Source organism: Lonchura striata, chromosome 30 (assembly GCF_050655825.1).
Source record: "Lonchura striata isolate lonStrDom1 chromosome 30, ASM5065582v1, whole genome shotgun sequence".
In the NCBI taxonomy this organism is placed as follows: domain Eukaryota; kingdom Metazoa; phylum Chordata; class Aves; order Passeriformes; family Estrildidae; genus Lonchura; species Lonchura striata.
Window position 1 is genome coordinate 3,395,722 of NC_140732.1, and position 16,518 is coordinate 3,412,239.

The following is a 16,518-nucleotide window of genomic DNA, read 5'->3' on the forward strand; positions in this document are numbered from 1 at the left end:
ATGGTCATAGGTGCAAGTCCTGTTTCTTTCTTTGCCATCAATGTTGGGTCTCATGACAGATAAATTTCCCCTTCTTCCTCTCCTTGCTGATTGGGTCCAGCATTGAGGGTGGTATTGCAGTGCTATAGAAACAGCACCAAGGCCTGCTGCTTGCAGAGAGGTCTTTGTGGTTTGCAGAAATAGCAGACACAGCTGTGCTGGTTTTTCCTGGAGATTCACAGAAGTTCAGCCTGAAGAAGGAATCTTTTTTTCCTCTCTTACCATTGGAGCCTACCACATCTCACTTTAGACTTGCTAACTCAATGCTGCTTAGAGGAATTAAAGAGAGACTAGTTCCATGAAAAATAAAACTAAAACAATTTTCTCAGCAATTAAAAAAATCCTCAAGTACCAATAGCATTAGATGTGCTGATGATAAAGGTGGAGTTCACCCACCTCCCTTCTTCCCTTGAGAGCATGGCTCAGTCTCACACAGAGGTGAGGGAGAGCAGGGCTCTCTCTGGTGGGAGAAAGGCTCTTGTGGCAGCCCAGAGAGCCTGTGCACATTGCCAGGGAACAGCTGTGCCCTGCATGTGCCCCTGCAATCAGCTGTGCTCTGCCAGTGCTCAGCTGTGGGGCAGGGAGAGGAGCAGGAGGGTGCATGTGCAGCTGAGCCATTCCTGGAAAGCACAGGGCTCTGGGCTCCCTGCTGTCCCAGGACAGCCCAGAGGCCAGGCTGTTCCTGTGGCAGCCCTGTGGAAGCGGGTCAGGGTTTTCCCCGGGCCTGCTTCTAGGGGCTGCCAGCAGCAGCATGCTTCCCTGTGCAGCTCTTTAGAAGATTCCAAGGAGTCTGTCCCATGAAAACTGGAGCTCCAGAAATTTTATGTTTGCATTGTGGCCTCTATTATATTTTCTGTCTCCACTTTGCAGGCCTGACTGGCTACCCACTTGCCAAGAGGTTTTCCCTGGCAAGTCCCTTGATGCTCCTTCCCTGCAAGATTCCCATCCCAAAGAGCTCTCCTTCTACCAAGCCAAGCCAGGTTTGCAGCAGAGAACAGGAGAAGGGGAAAAACGTCAGCAGCTGTGATGAGGAGAGTAGAAAACAACAGGGACTGATTTCAGATGGAAAAGGACATAAGGTAAGGAGAGCAAGCTAAGTCCTGTGTGGTAAATGTTCAGTTTCTGTGCTGTTGGCAGGGCTCTGAGACCTTTTCCCTGACAGGAACTGACCCTTTTGCTGAGGTTTGGACAGCTCCTGATTTGGCTCTTTAGATGGGCCAGAAATGATGGGCTGCTAAGGATGAGTGTGAGTCTGTCCCCGCTGCCTCCACCTCCCTTCCTGGCCATGGCATGGGGGCCTGGAAGAACTTGGGCAGGCTGAGACCTTGCAGAGAGCTGCAGGACAGGGAGCTCTGCTGAACTTCCTAAATGCCAGTGAGCCTAAGATGATGGAAGTGTGGGAGCTGGAGAGCAGAAAGCATCCTGAGAGCTCAGCAGCATCTGGGCTCAAAGGCTGTGGAGGAACTGCAGGAGGGAAGGGCAGCAGCAGAAGCAAAGAGGGGCTTGAGAAAAGCAGGGTTTGACATCCTGCAGAATGGCTTTGTGGGGACTGGGCTGGAGATCAGCCCTGCCTGTTAGGTACCTTTAGGAACAGGGAGAGAACAGTGATCTAAACCCCTTCCTGTGCCATCCAAAAATGCCAGTGGAGCCAGTGGCACCCAGAACTTCTTGATGCCACACATGTGGATGCCACCTGGGAATGTAGCCACACTTGCAGACTCAGTGAGTGTGAGGAGAGAGGCGTCAAATGTGTGACATGGTCTCTCCCTCAGCAGTTCCCTTTGCATTCCCCATCCTGGGCCAAGTTGCCCCATCAGTCTGACTTGTCTTTTCCTGCAGGTGCCACCTAAGAGCGTGGCTAAATGTCTTGAGGCATGAATGGGGGCAGGGCTGGATGCTTGATCTGAGCACTGTGTTCTATTCTTTCCAGGCTTCCTTGCTGTATTCCCGTGGGGGAGAAATGAAGAAGGGGTCACTGGGACTACCTTTGATCCCCCCAATACGGAAGGCAGGAAGTCTCCCTGTTGGCAGTGCTGCAGGGTCTGTGCGGAACTCTGTCCAGCTGGATTTCCAGGAGTCCCAGGAGATGAGGTAAGCCAAGGTGTCTGCTGCTCCAGGGTGCTGTTCACATCTCTCTTCTCATTTTATGCAGTGACTTTCCAAAGTGTCCCATGTATTTAGGCAGATCTATGTGCATTCAGCATTTTGCCCATCTATGAAGGGCCAGCACGATGTCAAACCCAGCACCAATGGCCCAAGAGCAGAGGTGGTGGTGCTGAAGAGAAGGCAGGGCTTCAAAGCACCGCAGGACAGCCCCTCTGCTGGGCTTGGCTATTATTTCACCCAGAGCTTGGCCAGTTCTGTGTGATAACAGCAACTGAAAGATTAAGGACAATTAATCAACTTTGCATCTTGTTGTGCATCTTTATTTGTTGCCTTTCCTCCTTCATCAGTGACCATGCTAAGAAGGTTTGCCTCCTTTCATGGCACACTCATTCCTTCCCTTCTCTTTCTACCTCCTCATTTGTTCCTTTGTTCTCCATTTCCTCCAGGCCAAGACCCAGCAGCAGTAGCCAAGGGAAGAGCTCTGACCATGCAGGTAGGTACAGGGCATGTCTGTCCTAAAATGACCATTGGAACCTAGACTCAGAGGTGAACATTTGGAAAACTAGGTTCAAACCCATTCTTTTGAACATTCCTTAAAATTCATTTCAATTCCCTCACGGGTGTGCTCTCTGATGGTGCAGTGAAAATTCCTCCAGTGTGAAGTGTTGAATGGCAAGAGCTGGAATGGTACCTTGGGGCTCTGGAAATGCAGTGCAGGAAAAGGAAACATGAAAAGGAAACATTCCTCTCCGTGCTGTGCATGGATTTCATTTCCCTGCAGCCTTTTTAGGGTGAAAATTCATAGAGTAAAGGAAGACATTTAGCCTGAAATGGCAAATGTTCCCACTCCTTCCTCCTGCCCTTGAAGTAGAAAAAATTTCCCTGGGGCAGTTTCCGGGCTGAACCCTTTGAGGAGTGAAGGAGGTTCATGGGCATTGCCTGGTTTTGCACTGGCAGAAATAGGGAAACATCCCAGGACAGAAAGTCCTTTGGAAATCTCTTCCCCAGCTCTCTCTGCCTGTGTCAGAGTGGCAGGGTAAGGCTGGGGGAAGAGATGCCTTCTGCCTTTTCCTCCCTCCCTGCCTTGCCTGATCCCTGTCAAGTGGAATTGTGCCAGACAAAATGCCATCTCTGGTGCATCTGGGTCAGCCAATGCTTTCAAGTTGAATACTTCCAGGGCACTCTTCTTGTTCCTTTGCCATCTCTGGGTGTTTAACAATACGAGAGGTGAGACTTGAAGAAATAATTCTGCTGGTGCAGAAAAAGGGATCAGATCCCCTGGTCTCAGGGTTCATTCTGCCAAATCCTGGTATGGCCCCTTTGTAATGACTCCTTTATTGCTGATATGCAGCTGGAATGCCTAATGCAGCTAGGGAGAAGTATTGCTCACTAAGTAAGGTACCTTTTTTTCAGGAATAATTCTGGACTGGAAATTACTTGTGTCATTAATCCTTACCTGTCTCACTTTTATTACTGACCCAAGCACTCTACTGGGTGAAGGAATCCAGGCTTAAGACAGGCATTCCTCTCGTGCTGCTTGGCTGCCATATGATTTTATCCTCTGTGTAGCCATGTAATTAATTAGTTCTTTTAGTTCTAAAAACTCTGTTGGAGAGTATTTAAGAATGACCTGCTCTCTGCAATTTCCTTTAAGGAAATTTGGAATTGTCAGTATTAGCCAAGATCAGAAATGTTTTGAGGCAGGTCATGTTTATGTTGGGTTTGGCTGTCTCTGTTGAAGAGAACACAGAGAATAAACCCCAGTAACTAGTTAGTAGTACAAAAGTGGAACTTTTGGATGACCACTTTGTTCCCTACAAATACAGGCTTACAGAATACTGGGCATATCTAATGGAGAAAGCAAAGCTTCTTTTGCATCTAACATATGGTGCCATTGTTTGTGTCCCAGCACTTCCTTTATTGTAAAGAGTAATATAAAAAATCCCAAAACTGCAAAACCCAACCTAGAATGGAGTGATATACAGATACAAAGGCCTTGAAAACTACTTTTGGAAACAATTACTTCCTTGCCAGTGTCAGATGCTAGAGATCACGGTGAAGTTCCAACTGTTTGGAAGGAAAGGGGGGGGCAAGGGGCAACACATGAAGTAGTAGAACCCTTCTCTCTTGGCTTGCGAGCTCCATATTGTTCAGAGAAATTTAGCTGCTGCTAGATTCATGACTAATAAAAAAACAACCAAGCTTTTCAGTTACTAAATTATACTTTGAATTCCTCACCCATTAGAAGGGCTGACTGTAAAGGTGTGAGTTCAATGAACTCAGTTCTTCTCTTGTACCTGGTCTACAAGTTCATCTGAGTCTATACCAAAAAGCCAGAGAATGAAGGAAAAGAGTTCTCAGTGTAAGACAGGCGCTGGGATGCCTCTGTTCCCAAGGAAGCTCTGTGGAAGCAGACAGGAGAGGAGCAGGAGGGTGCATGTGCAGCTGAGCCATTCCTGGAAAGCACAGGGCTCTGGGCTCCCTGCTGTCCCAGGGCAGCCCAGAGGCCAGGCTGTTCCTGTGGCAGCCCTGTGGAAGCGGGTCAGGGTTTTCCCCAGGCCTGCTTCAAGGGGCTGCCAGCAGCAGCATGCTTCCCTGTGCAGCTCTTTAGAAGATTCCAGGAAATCTGTCCCATGAAACTGGAGCTCCAGATACTTTAGGCTTGCATTGCGGCCTCTGTTATATTTTGTGTCTCCACTTTTCAGGCCTGACTGGACACCCTATTGGCAAGAGGTTTTCCCTGGCAAGTCCTGCTCCACTGCTTGCCTCCAAGCCTTTGCCACCCATCCCAGAGAGCTCTTCATCCATCAAGCCAAGCAAGATGTATAATGAAGAGAAAGAGAAAAGACTGACTAGCACTGGCTACACAGATATCAGAAAAAAGAGCCAGGAGCTGAGCTCAGATGGAGTAAGTTGTAAGGTAAGGATCCAAGCAAAGTCTTGTATGGTAGATTTTCTGTTAAAGTGCTGTAGGCAGAGCTTGGAGACGTTTTCCCGTGGTGTGAGCCCAGCGAAGCTGCTGAGTCAAGGAAGATCTCAGCTGGACACTGCACTTCAGGCTGCCTTTGCAGTGGGTGTGAAGTGCAGGCTTCGTGTCCTCAGCATGTGTCAGTAACAGGAGAGGTCTTGGAATGGCTTCTGGGCTGTGTCGTGGTTCCTCCTCTGTGTTATGGTGGAGAAAACACCAACTAGCAGTCAGAGCCGCTAAAATTGTCCACTCTGGAAGATAAATCCTTCTCCATTTAGTATCCTACATGTATCTGTGAACCATCTTTATGTCTCAGAACATCTTGATGTCACACATCTGCATGCCATGTTTAAATGTAGCCACACTTGCAGAGGAAGGAGTGTGAGGAGAGAGGTGTCAAATGTGTGACGTGGTCTCTCCCTCAGCAGTTCCCTTTGCATTTCCCATCCTGGGCCAAGCTGCTCCATGAGTTTGACTGTTGTTTCCTGCCATGTGCCAGTTGAAAACATATCTAAATATCTTGGGGCATGAATCAGGGCAAGGCTGGATGCTTGATCTGAGCACTGTGTTCTACTCTTTCCAGGCTTCCTTGGTGAATTCCACAGAAGTGGATTTGAAGAAGAGGTCACTGGGACCACCTTTGATCCCCCCAATACGCAAGGAAGGAAATCTCCCTGTTGGCAATGCTGCAGGGTCAGTGGGAAGCCCTCTCCAGCTGGTTTTCCAGGAGTCCCAGGAGATGAGGTAAGCCAAGGTGTCTGCTGCTCCAGGGTGCTGTTCCCCTTACTCATCTCATGCAGTGATTTTCCAAAATATCCCACGTATTTAGGCAAACCTATGTATATTCAGCATTTTGCCCATCTATGAAGGGCCAGCACAATGTCAAACACCACACCAAGGGCCCAAGAGCAGAGGTGGTGGTGAAGAAGAGGAGGCAGGGCTTCCAAGCACCGCAGGACAGTCCCTCTGCTGGGCTTGCTTACACATTCCCTCTGTAATGTTTGTGCTGCCTTTTGGTAGTGTTTTGCACGGGTCTAGATCCTGCAGGCTTTTGAATGTTGTGATCTTTGGGTGTTAAATTGTCCTCCCCTGAGAATAGGCTTGTGCAAATATTGGCTACTGGAGAGGTGTCTGCAAATTCAGATGCTGCTTCTGTAAACTTCAGGTGTCATTTCTCTGTTTCTCAGCCCCCACTGTGAAATGAAATCCCAGACAAGTTTTAGTCTATAGATTTAAAATCCGTTTTATGTTTAATATTCTTTTCTGGGCTTAATGTCAAAGATGGAAAGGTGCTAAAGAAGTGTTATAGGACATCACCTAATGGAAAGATATTGGCTTGGATATGTTTGAGAATACGTAGCTGTCCAGCTTATCTGAGTAATAATAATAAAGAGGGAATCACAGAATTATCATTCCAATTGAAAATCTTTGGTAGGGCTTTTAAAGTGCAATCTGAGTGTCCTTGCCTAGCAGCTGAGTTGGAAGGAGCCTTTTTGTTCTGGAAAGAGCCAGGAGGTGTAATATCATTCTCAGGAGACAGCAGTGCTCTCACCACGTGTAGCACAAGGCTGTCCCTGGGGTAGCACGAGAAGGCAAAGTCAGGCTCTGGCAGCAGTACAGAAGTTGCTGCCCTGCATGCAGACTCCTGTGTCAGCTCAGCAGCTGTGGCTGCTTCAGAGAGGCTGTAGGAGCCACGTGGCTCCAAAAGGAGAGAAAGCAGAATTGGGCAGTTCTGATGCAAGCTGAAGAATGAGTGTTGTGTTTCAGCCAGAGCTTGACCAGCTCTGAGTGAAAAGAGCAACTGAAAGCTTAACGACAATTAATCAGCTTTCCATCTTGCTGTGCATCTTTATATGTTTTCCTCCTTCATCAGTGACCATGCTAAGAAGGTTTGCCTCCTTTCATGGCACACTCATTCCCTCCCTTCTCTTTCTACTTCCTCATTTGTTCCTTTGTCCTCATTTTCTTCCAGGCCAAGACCCAGCAGCAGTAGCCAAGGGAAGACCTCTGACCATGCAGGTAGGGACAGGGCATGTCTGTCCTAAAATGAGCATTGGAACCTAGACTCAGAGGTGACATTTGGAAAACTAGGTTCAAACCCATTCTTTTGAACATTCCTCAAAATTCATTTCAAGTCCTTGATGGGTTCAGTGGACTCTCCCAAAGCCCAGTCACTGGAAGTGCTCTCTGGAGGTGCAGTGAAAACTCTGCCAGTGTGAAGTGTTGAGTGGCAGGAGCTGGAATGGTAACTTGGGGCCCAGGAAATGCAGTGCAGGAAAAAGGAAACGTTCCTCTCCATGCTGTTTAGAAGATTCCAGGAAAAGTGTGCCATGAAATATGAAGTGTCAAATGGTTTAGGTTTGCATTGTGGCCTCTATTATATTTTCTGTCTCCACTTTGCAGGCCTGACTGGCTACCCTCTTGCCAAGAGGTTTTCTGCGGCAAGTCCCTTGATGCTCCTTCCCTCCAAGATTCCCATCCCAAAGAGCTCTCCATCTACTAAGCCAAGCCAGGTTTACAGCAGTGAGCAGGAGAAGGGGAAAAACGTCAGCAGCTGTGATGAGGAGAGTAGAAAACAACAGGGACTGATTTCAGATGGAAAAGGACATAAGGTAAGGAGAGCAAGCTAAGTCCTGTGTGGTAAATGTTCAGTTTCTGTGCTGTTGGCAGGGCTCTGAGACCTTTTCCCTGACAGGAACTGACCCTTTTGCTGAGGTTTGGACAGCTCCTGATTTGGCTCTTTAGCTGGGCCAGAAATGATGGGCTGCTAAGGATGGGTGTGAGTCTGTCCCCGCTGCCTCCACCTCCCTTCCTGGCCACGGCATGGGGGCCTGGAAGAACTTGGGCAGGCTGAGACCTTGCAGAGAGCTGCAGGACAGGGAGCTCTGCTGAACTTCCTAAATGCCAGTGAGCCTAAGATGATGGAAGTGTGGGAGCTGGAGAGCAGAAAGCATCCTGAGAGCTCAGCAGCATCTGGGCTCAAAGGCTGTGGAGGAACTGCAGGAGGGAAGGGCAGCAGCAGAAGCAAAGAGGGGCTTGAGAAAAGCAGGGTTTGACATCCTGCAGAATGGCTTTGTGGGGACTGGGCTGGAGATCAGCCCTGCCTGTTAGGTACCTTTAGGAACAGGGAGAGAACAGTGATCTAAACCCCTTCCTGTGCCATTCAAAAATGCCAGTGGAGCCAGTGGCACCCAGAACTTCTTGATGCCACACATGTGGATGCCACCTGGGAATGTAGCCACACTTGCAGACTCAGTGAGTGTGAGGAGAGAGGCATCAAATGTGTGACATGGTCTCTCCCTCAGCAGCTCCCTTTGCATTCCCCATCCTGGGCCAAGTTGCCCCATCAGTCTGACTTGTCTTTTCCTGCAGGTGCCACCTAAGAGCGTGGCTAAATGTCTTGAGGCATGAATGGGGGCAGGGCTGGATGCTTGATCTGAGCACTGTGTTCTACTCTTTCCAGGCTTCCTTGCTGTATTCCCGTGGGGGAGAAATGAAGAAGGGGTCACTGGGACTACCTTTGATCCCCCCAATACGGAAGGCAGGAAGTCTCCCTGTTGGCAGTGCTGCAGGGTCTGTGCGGAACTCTGTCCAGCTGGATTTCCAGGAGTCCCAGGAGATGAGGTAAGCCAAGGTGTCTGCTGCTCCAGGGTGCTGTTCACATCTCTCTTCTCATTTTATGCAGTGACTTTCCAAAGTGTCCCATGTATTTAGGCAGATCTATGTGCATTCAGTATTTTGCCCATCTATGAAGGGCCAGCACGATGTCAAACCCAGCACCAATGGCCCAAGAGCAGAGGTGGTGGTGGTGAAGAGGAGGCAGGGCTTCAAAGCCCTGCAGGACAGCCCCTCTGCTGGGCTTGGCTATTATTTCACCCAGAGCTTGGCCAGTTCTGTGTGACAACAGCAATTGAAAGCTTAAGGACAATTAATCAGCTTTGCATCTTGTTGTGCATCTTTATTTGTTGCCTTTCCTCTTTCATCAGTGACCATGCTAAGAAGGTTTGCCTCCTTTCATGACACACTCATTCCTTCCCTTCTCTTTCTACCTCCTCATTTGTTCCTTTGTTCTTCATTTCCTCCAGGCCAAGACCCAGCAGCAGTAGCCAAGGGAAGAGCTCTGACCATGCAGGTAGGTACAGGGCATGTCTGTCCTAAAATGACCATTGGAACCTAGACTCAGAGGTGAACATTTGGAAAACTAGGTTCAAACCCATTCTTTTGAACATTCCTTAAAATTCATTTCAATCCCTTGATGTTCTCAGTGGACTCTCCCAAAGCCCAGTCACTGGGAGTGTTCTCTGGTGGTGCAGTGAAAATTCCTGCAGGAAATTATGGCAGGTATTCCTCTCTTCCTGCTAGGATGCCACATGATTTTATCCTCTGTGAAACCATGTAAAGAATTAGTTCTTTTAGTTCTAAACACTCTGTTGGAGAGTATTTCAGAATGACCTGCCCTCTGCTATTTCCAGTAAGGAAATTTGGAATTGTCAGTATTAGCCAGGATCATAAATGTTTTGAGTCAGTTAATGTTTTATGTTGCTTTTGGTTATCTCTACAGGAAAGAAAGCATGGGAAAATCCCATGGAGCAATGAAGCAGGGCAAAATTGGCAATTTACAATTTCATGGCCAGTGTTTCTCCTGCAGATACAGACTCCTTGAATGCTGGGGACATGTAATGTGGATTGCAAAGCTTCTTCTAACAAATTAAGTGCCATGGTTCATGAGCTGGCACTTCATTTGTTGTGAGGAGAAGTAAAAGAAACCAACCAAACCCAACCCAGAACTGAGCGGGAGTTAGAGAAACAAAGGCCATGACAAGCAGCTTTGGAAAACAATTACTTCCTAGGTGTAATTGCCAAATTCTGGCGACCATGTGGATTGCCAACAGTTTAGAAGGAAAGGGATGTGAATGTAGTAGATTTGGCAAGGAGCAGCACATAAGCAAAGTTGTAGAAGCTTTCTTTGCTGGCTCACCAGCTCCATGCAGTCCAGAGGAATTGTAGTGATCCTAGTTTCATGAAAAATAAAAAGAGAGTTATCGCCTGATTAATTAAAAATCCCCTTGGGTACCCCATCAAGCCTTGGATGGATTGATTGTAAAGGTGGGAGTTCACCCAACACCCTTCTTCACCTGAGAGCATGGCTCAGCCTCACACAGAGGTGAGGGAGAGTAGGGCTCTCTCTGGTGGGAGGAAGGCTCTTGTGGCAGCCCAGAGAGCCTGTGCACATTGCCAGGGAACAGCTGTGCCCTGCATGTGCCCCTGCAATCAGCTGTGCTCTGCCAGTGCCCCTGGAGCTGCTCAGCTGTGGGGCAGGGAGAGGAGCAGGAGGCTGCATGTGCAGCTGAGCCATTCCTGGAAAGCACAGGGCTCTGGGCTCCCTGCTGTCCCAGGACAGCCCAGAGGCCAGGCTGTTCCTGTGGCAGCCCTGTGGAAGCGGGTCAGGGTTTTCCCCGGGCCTGCTTCAAAGGGCTGCCAGCAGCAGCATGCTTCCCTGTGCAGCTCTTTAGAAGATTCCAGGAAATGTGTGCCATGGAGCTTCAGATCCTTTCGATTTACATTGTGGCCTCTGTTATATTTTGTGTCTTCACATTGCAGCCCCAACTGGCTACACTATTGCCAAGAACCTTCCCCAGACACATCTGATGTCACTCCTTCCCTCCAAGCCCTTGCCACCCATCCCCGAGAGCTCTTCTTCCATCAAACCAAGCAAGATATATAATGAAGAAAAAGACAAAAGCCAAATTTGCACTGCCTACAATGATATCAGAAGAAAGAGCCTGGAGCTGAGCTCAGATGGAATAAGGTGTAAGGTAAGAATGCCAAGATAAGTCTTGTATGGTAGAATTTCTGTTAAAGTGCTGTAGGCAGAACTTGGAGACCTCTTCCTGTGGTGTGAGCCCAGGGAAGCTGCTGAGTCAAGGAAGATCTCAGCTGGACACTGCACTTCAGGCTGCCTTTGCAGTGGGTGTGAAGTGCAGGCTTCGTGTCCTCAGCATGTGTCAGTAACAGGAGAGGTCTTGGAATGGCTTCTGGGCTGTGTCGTGGTTCCTCCTCTGTGTTATGGTGGAGAAAACACCAACTAGCAGTCAGAGCCGCTAAAATTGTCCACTCTGGAAGATAAATCCTTCTCCATTTAGTATCCTACATGTATCTGTGAACCATCTTTATGTCTCAGAACATCTTGATGTCACACATCTGCATGCCACCTTTAAATGTAGCCACACTTGCAGAGGAAGGAGTGTGAGGAGAGAGGTGTCAAATGTGTGACGTGGTCTCTCCCTCAGCAGTTCCCTTTGCATTTCCCATCCTGGGCCAAGCTGCTCCATGAGTTTGACTGTTGTTTCCTGCCGTGTGCCAGTTGAAAACATACCTAAATGTCTTGGGCCATGAATCAGGCCAAGGCTGGATGCTTGATCTGAGCACTGTGTTCTATTCTTTCCAGGCTTCCATGGTGAATTCCACTGAAGGGGATTTGAAGAAGAGGTCACTGGGACCACCTTTGATCCCCCCAATACGCAAGGCAGAAAATCTCCCTGTTGGCAGTGCTGCAGGGTCAGTGCGAAGCCCTCTCCAGCTGGTTTTCCAGGAGTCCCAGGAGATGAGGTAAGCCAAGGTGTCTGCTGCTCCAGGGTGCTGTTCACATCTCTCTTCTCATTTTATGCAGTGACTTTCCAAAGTGTCCCATGTATTTAGGCAGATCTATGTGCATTCACTATTTTGCCCATCTATGAAGGGCCAGCACAATGTCAAACCCAACACTGACGGCCCCAGAGGAGAGGTGGAGGTGGGGAAGAGGAGTCAGGGCTTGGCTATTATTTCACCCAGAGCTTAGCCAGCTCTGAGTGACAACAGCAACTGAAAGCTTAAGGACAATTAATCAGCTTTCCATCTTGCTGTGCATCTTTATGTGTTGCATTTCCTCCTTCATCAGTGACCATGCTAAGAAGGTTTGCCTCCTTTCATGATACACTCGTTCCTTCCCTTCTCTTTCTATCTCCTCATTTGTTCCTTTGTCCTCCATTTCCTCCAGGCCAAGACCCAGCAGCAGTAGCCAAGGGAAGAGCTCTGACCATGCAGGTAGGTACAGGGCATGTCTGTCCTAAAATGACTATTGGAACCTAGACTCAGAGGTGAACATTTGGAAAACTAGATTCAAACCAATTCTTTTGAACATTCCTTAAAAGTCATTTCAATTCCTTGATTGGCTCAGTGGACTCTCCCAAAGCCCAGTCACTGGGAGTGTTCTCTGGTGGTACAGTGAAAATTCCTCCAGTATGAAGTGTTGAATGGCAGGAGATGGAATGGTACTTTGGGGCCCAGGAAATGCAGTGCAGGAAAAGGAAACATTCCTCTCCATGCTTCACATGGCTTTCATCTCCCTGCAAGCTTTTGAGAGTCAAAATTAGTAGAGCAAAGGAAGGCATTTAGCATGAAATGACAAATGTTCCCACTCCTTCCTCCTGCCTTTGAAGCAGAATACCATTCCCTGGGGCAGTTTCTGAGCTGAACTCTTTGAGGAGTGAAGGAGGTTCATGGGCATTGCCTGGTTTTGCACTGGCAGAAATAGGGAAACCTCCTAGAACAGAAAGTCCTTTGGAAATCTCTTCCCCAGCTCTCTCTGCCTGTGTCAGAGTGGCAGGCTGAGGCTGGGGGAGGAGATGCCTTCTGCCTTGTCCTCCCTCCCTGCCTTGCCTGATCCCTGACAAGTGGAATTGTGCCAGACAAAATGCCATCTCTGGTGCATCTGGGTCAGCCAATGCTTTCAAGTTGGAAGCTTCCATCACACTCTAGGCATATGTACCTTGCTGCTCTCCATCCCAATCTCTGTGTTTTATGGAAGCTCTGCAGTCTGCAACCTGACTTGCCTGTTGCCCACAATTATGTTTTTGGGGGCTTGAAGTTTGCCAGAGATTTACATGAACCTTTGCTTCCATTACCAGGCCTTCCACTGAGCCAGGCCAAGGAGATGGATCATCCCACCAGTCCTGTTTTAATGAGTGACAGTGACCTGAGGGACAGCTCTGGAAAGGTAAGGGGTAAGCACAGGGATGAGCAGACTTCATTTCCAGTGGCTGTTTAGTGCTTGGCCAAAAATGTCACTGGAAATTATCATCTTCCACCCCTTGGGAGATGGGGATGGAGATTATCTTGGGAATCTATTGGACAGCTACAGAGCAATTGCTTGGCTATTTCCAGTGGTGCCAGAAAGGGTCACTGGTTTGGAGATGGTGCTAAGGTCATGCCAGAAGCATTCTTTATGTGCAAAAGCTCTTTTAGAGAAGTTCTGAATGGCAGAGAACCATCAGTGAACGTGGGCAAAGTGCATCCTCAGAAGCAGAGAAGCAAAGGTTCTAATGTTGAGTGTAAGCAAGGCTGCAAAATTAAATGGGAGAGTTTGACTTTTCCAGGATACCTTTGGCTGCATCTCACAGCCTTCTCCTTCTCAAGTTTTCTGCTCATTAACATCAGTGTTTCTGCAACTTGTTTTCATATGACTCCTCCTTTTGGTCTCGTGGTCTCAGAGCCCAAATCCTTCAGATCCCTTCAGAGCTGAATCCTTGCGAAGGCAGGAAGTGAGAAACAGCTGCAATTCCTGGCCATGAGTGTTAAGCAGCAGCTCATTACCCCTCCTTGCTGGGTATTGCACACAGTGTTTATTCTCCTGCCATGGCCTGTGGGAACTGAACTGCCTGCTCACTGGCCATGTGAGCTCTTCATCTGTCTTGGGGCACTCCTATGACTTTCATGCCTCAAGCAGGCCTTCCTGACAGAGGTTGCAGTGGCAGCAGTAGAAGGTTATGGCACTGAAGTGTTTCACCTCACTGTGTGTAATAGCCAGGGTGAGGATGGGAGACCTTCCTCTGAAACTATTGGAATATCTGTGGAGCTGCACTGAAGCCTGTAGCACTCTGTGGACTCTGTGCTCCTGATGAGATGTTGTGTTTAGTTTGTGTGTCTGTGCTTACAGTCTGTGCTGTATTTCCATTGCACCTAGATCCGTCCTGCATTGTGCAAGTTGGCTCAAAAGAACTTGGAGCGGAAGAAAATGGAGCTTCTGGAGAAAGAGTTGGAGAGAAGGAGACAAAATCAAGCATCCTTGCAGCTTCCTCTTAAGCCAGTTGAGCCTGGGGATGCAGCTGGAGCAAGTAAGTGTTGGCTACACTTGTGGTCCTTTCTGACCACTTGCTTGCCCTTTGCACAGTGTTGCAATCAGGCTGGGATGCTGTTTGGCTTGCATTGGGGCGGAAGCTTGCATAGGATTTATTTCTGTTTGCCAAAGAAAAATACAGATGCATGAAGTGTCTTGCCCATAGCCTCACTGAGTCAGTACCAGAATATCAGCTTCCCACCTTCACCTCTGCAGTCTTTCAGAGTAGAAAATTCTGTCTTGCAAAGTACACTGGGGCTTCAGACTCTCCTGGAGAGCAGCCTCCAGGGAAGGCAAGTCCAAAAGAATGCTTTTCAACCAGGCTGCAGCCTGGAAGAAACAAAGTCCAGCTCCTTCTGATTAAAACACCAGAGCTCCTCCTCCTGCCGCTCCCTGCTGAGGAGCTGGCACTGCTGAGCTGTGCTGAAGCCCCATCCATTGCTTCTGTTGTAGCCCCAGGAGCAAGCAGCGTTCCCGACTGAATCCCGGCCCAGGGGCTCTGACTGCAGGGCTGGGAGCGCTGCCCCGAGGGCGGCAGCAGGGCCCTAAGGAGGCAGCACTCAGCCCGAGAGCATCATGCAAGGTTATCTGCACTTTCTTTTGGGAACTTCCCCTGACAGCCTCTGCAACAGGACAACAAAAGCAAAGCAATACTGGCTCTTCCTTGTTTCTTAGGGCAAGCATCACTGCAATTTGCTATTAAGCTAGAAGAGGGTAGATTTAGATTATATATGAGGGAGAATTTGTTTTTAAATTAAAGGGGATGAAAAGCTGGAAGGGTTTGCCCAGAGAAGCTGTTGTTGGTTCATCCTTGAAGGTGTTCAAGGCCACTTTACATGGGGCTCTGATCTAGATGAAGATGTCCCTGTACATAGGAGTTGGTCTAGATGGTGCTTAAAGGTGCCTTCCAACCCAAACTCTTCTAATATTCTGTGATTCTGTGATCACTGTCCCATGTTAGTGTGCCATTGTTATACTTGAAGTTCTTTGGGATAACAGAGATGTTACCCACCTCCAGCGAGTTTCCTTGGACTTTCGACTGTCACCCTGCCCAGCACCCTCCACTTACAAGCTCCTCTTTGGTCCCTGCAGGCTTTAGGCTACCACCTGTCGATGGCACAGCTGCTAGTGGGCAGAGAAAACAGCCTGGTAGCGACTTGAAGAAGCAGGTTGTGAAGGACAACGTGCCCTTACTGCCCAGTACGTCCACCATCCATGGGGATGGCAGCTTCCCACGCAACTCCACAGGTAAGCCTGCTCCCTGGCAGCTTTTTCCCTGCACGGGTTTTTCCTTGCACAAGGAGCACAAACTGCCTCCTGCCTCAGGCAGAACAGCTGGCACCTCGGGTCCATAGCCTGTCCTGAGATTGAACATCAAATCTACTTTGGAGTTACTCCAGCTTGGTAGTACTGTAGCAGTTGGTTCTAGAAATCCATTGGAAAGTTGAGCTGAATGAAATCGGGGTAAAGGCCTAAGCTCTGCCTTTTGCCCATCTGGATAACTGGTGCCAGGAGGCTGCTGTGACTGCAGGCATGAGCTGCAGGGCAGCCTGCCAGGGTGTGTTCACCGTGCACCTACGAGAACCACCAGGATCAGTTGTGCACTCACCATCTGGGCCCTCTGCCTGTGCTGCTGTCCGGCTCTGCATGCAGCTTTTTATCAAGAGAGTGCGTCTGCCAACAATTTGCATCGGTGTTCGCATTCTTTTTTCCCCAGTTTGCATTTGGAAGGCTTTTTTATCAACCATCTAGACTGGAAATTGCAAGAGAAAGCTTAGGCAGTGCACAGTATGCAAACACATCCATTTGGTGACAAATAAATTTCACCTCAGCATCTTTGAAATACAGCAAGTGTGTACCTCTGAAAGAGTAAAGGTTCATGATGCTTGGAAAGAAGCAAATCCATAAATTACTCCCTTCCCAATAGCAGGCTAAATGTATGTACACTCAGCTGGCTGCTGTCTAGGATATTTGAGGTCAGTGGAGGCAGAGGCACTGTCAGGTGGGAAGGGTCAGGTGTGGCTGTTCCCTGGCAGCTGCTCCGTGGGGATTGAGCCGGGCCCAGCAGGGCTGGGCTGTTCAGCCTTGGCTCGGTGCTGTGGCCAGGCAGCTGCAGGTTTCTCCTCAGGGAGTTGCAGAGTGCCCCATCCCCAGGGCTGGGGGAAATCAGGGCGCTGAGACAAGAGAGGCACCTGAGGGGCTCCCTCCTGGCTGGCCAGCCCTGCTGCCGGCCCTGTCTGGCAGGGAGCGG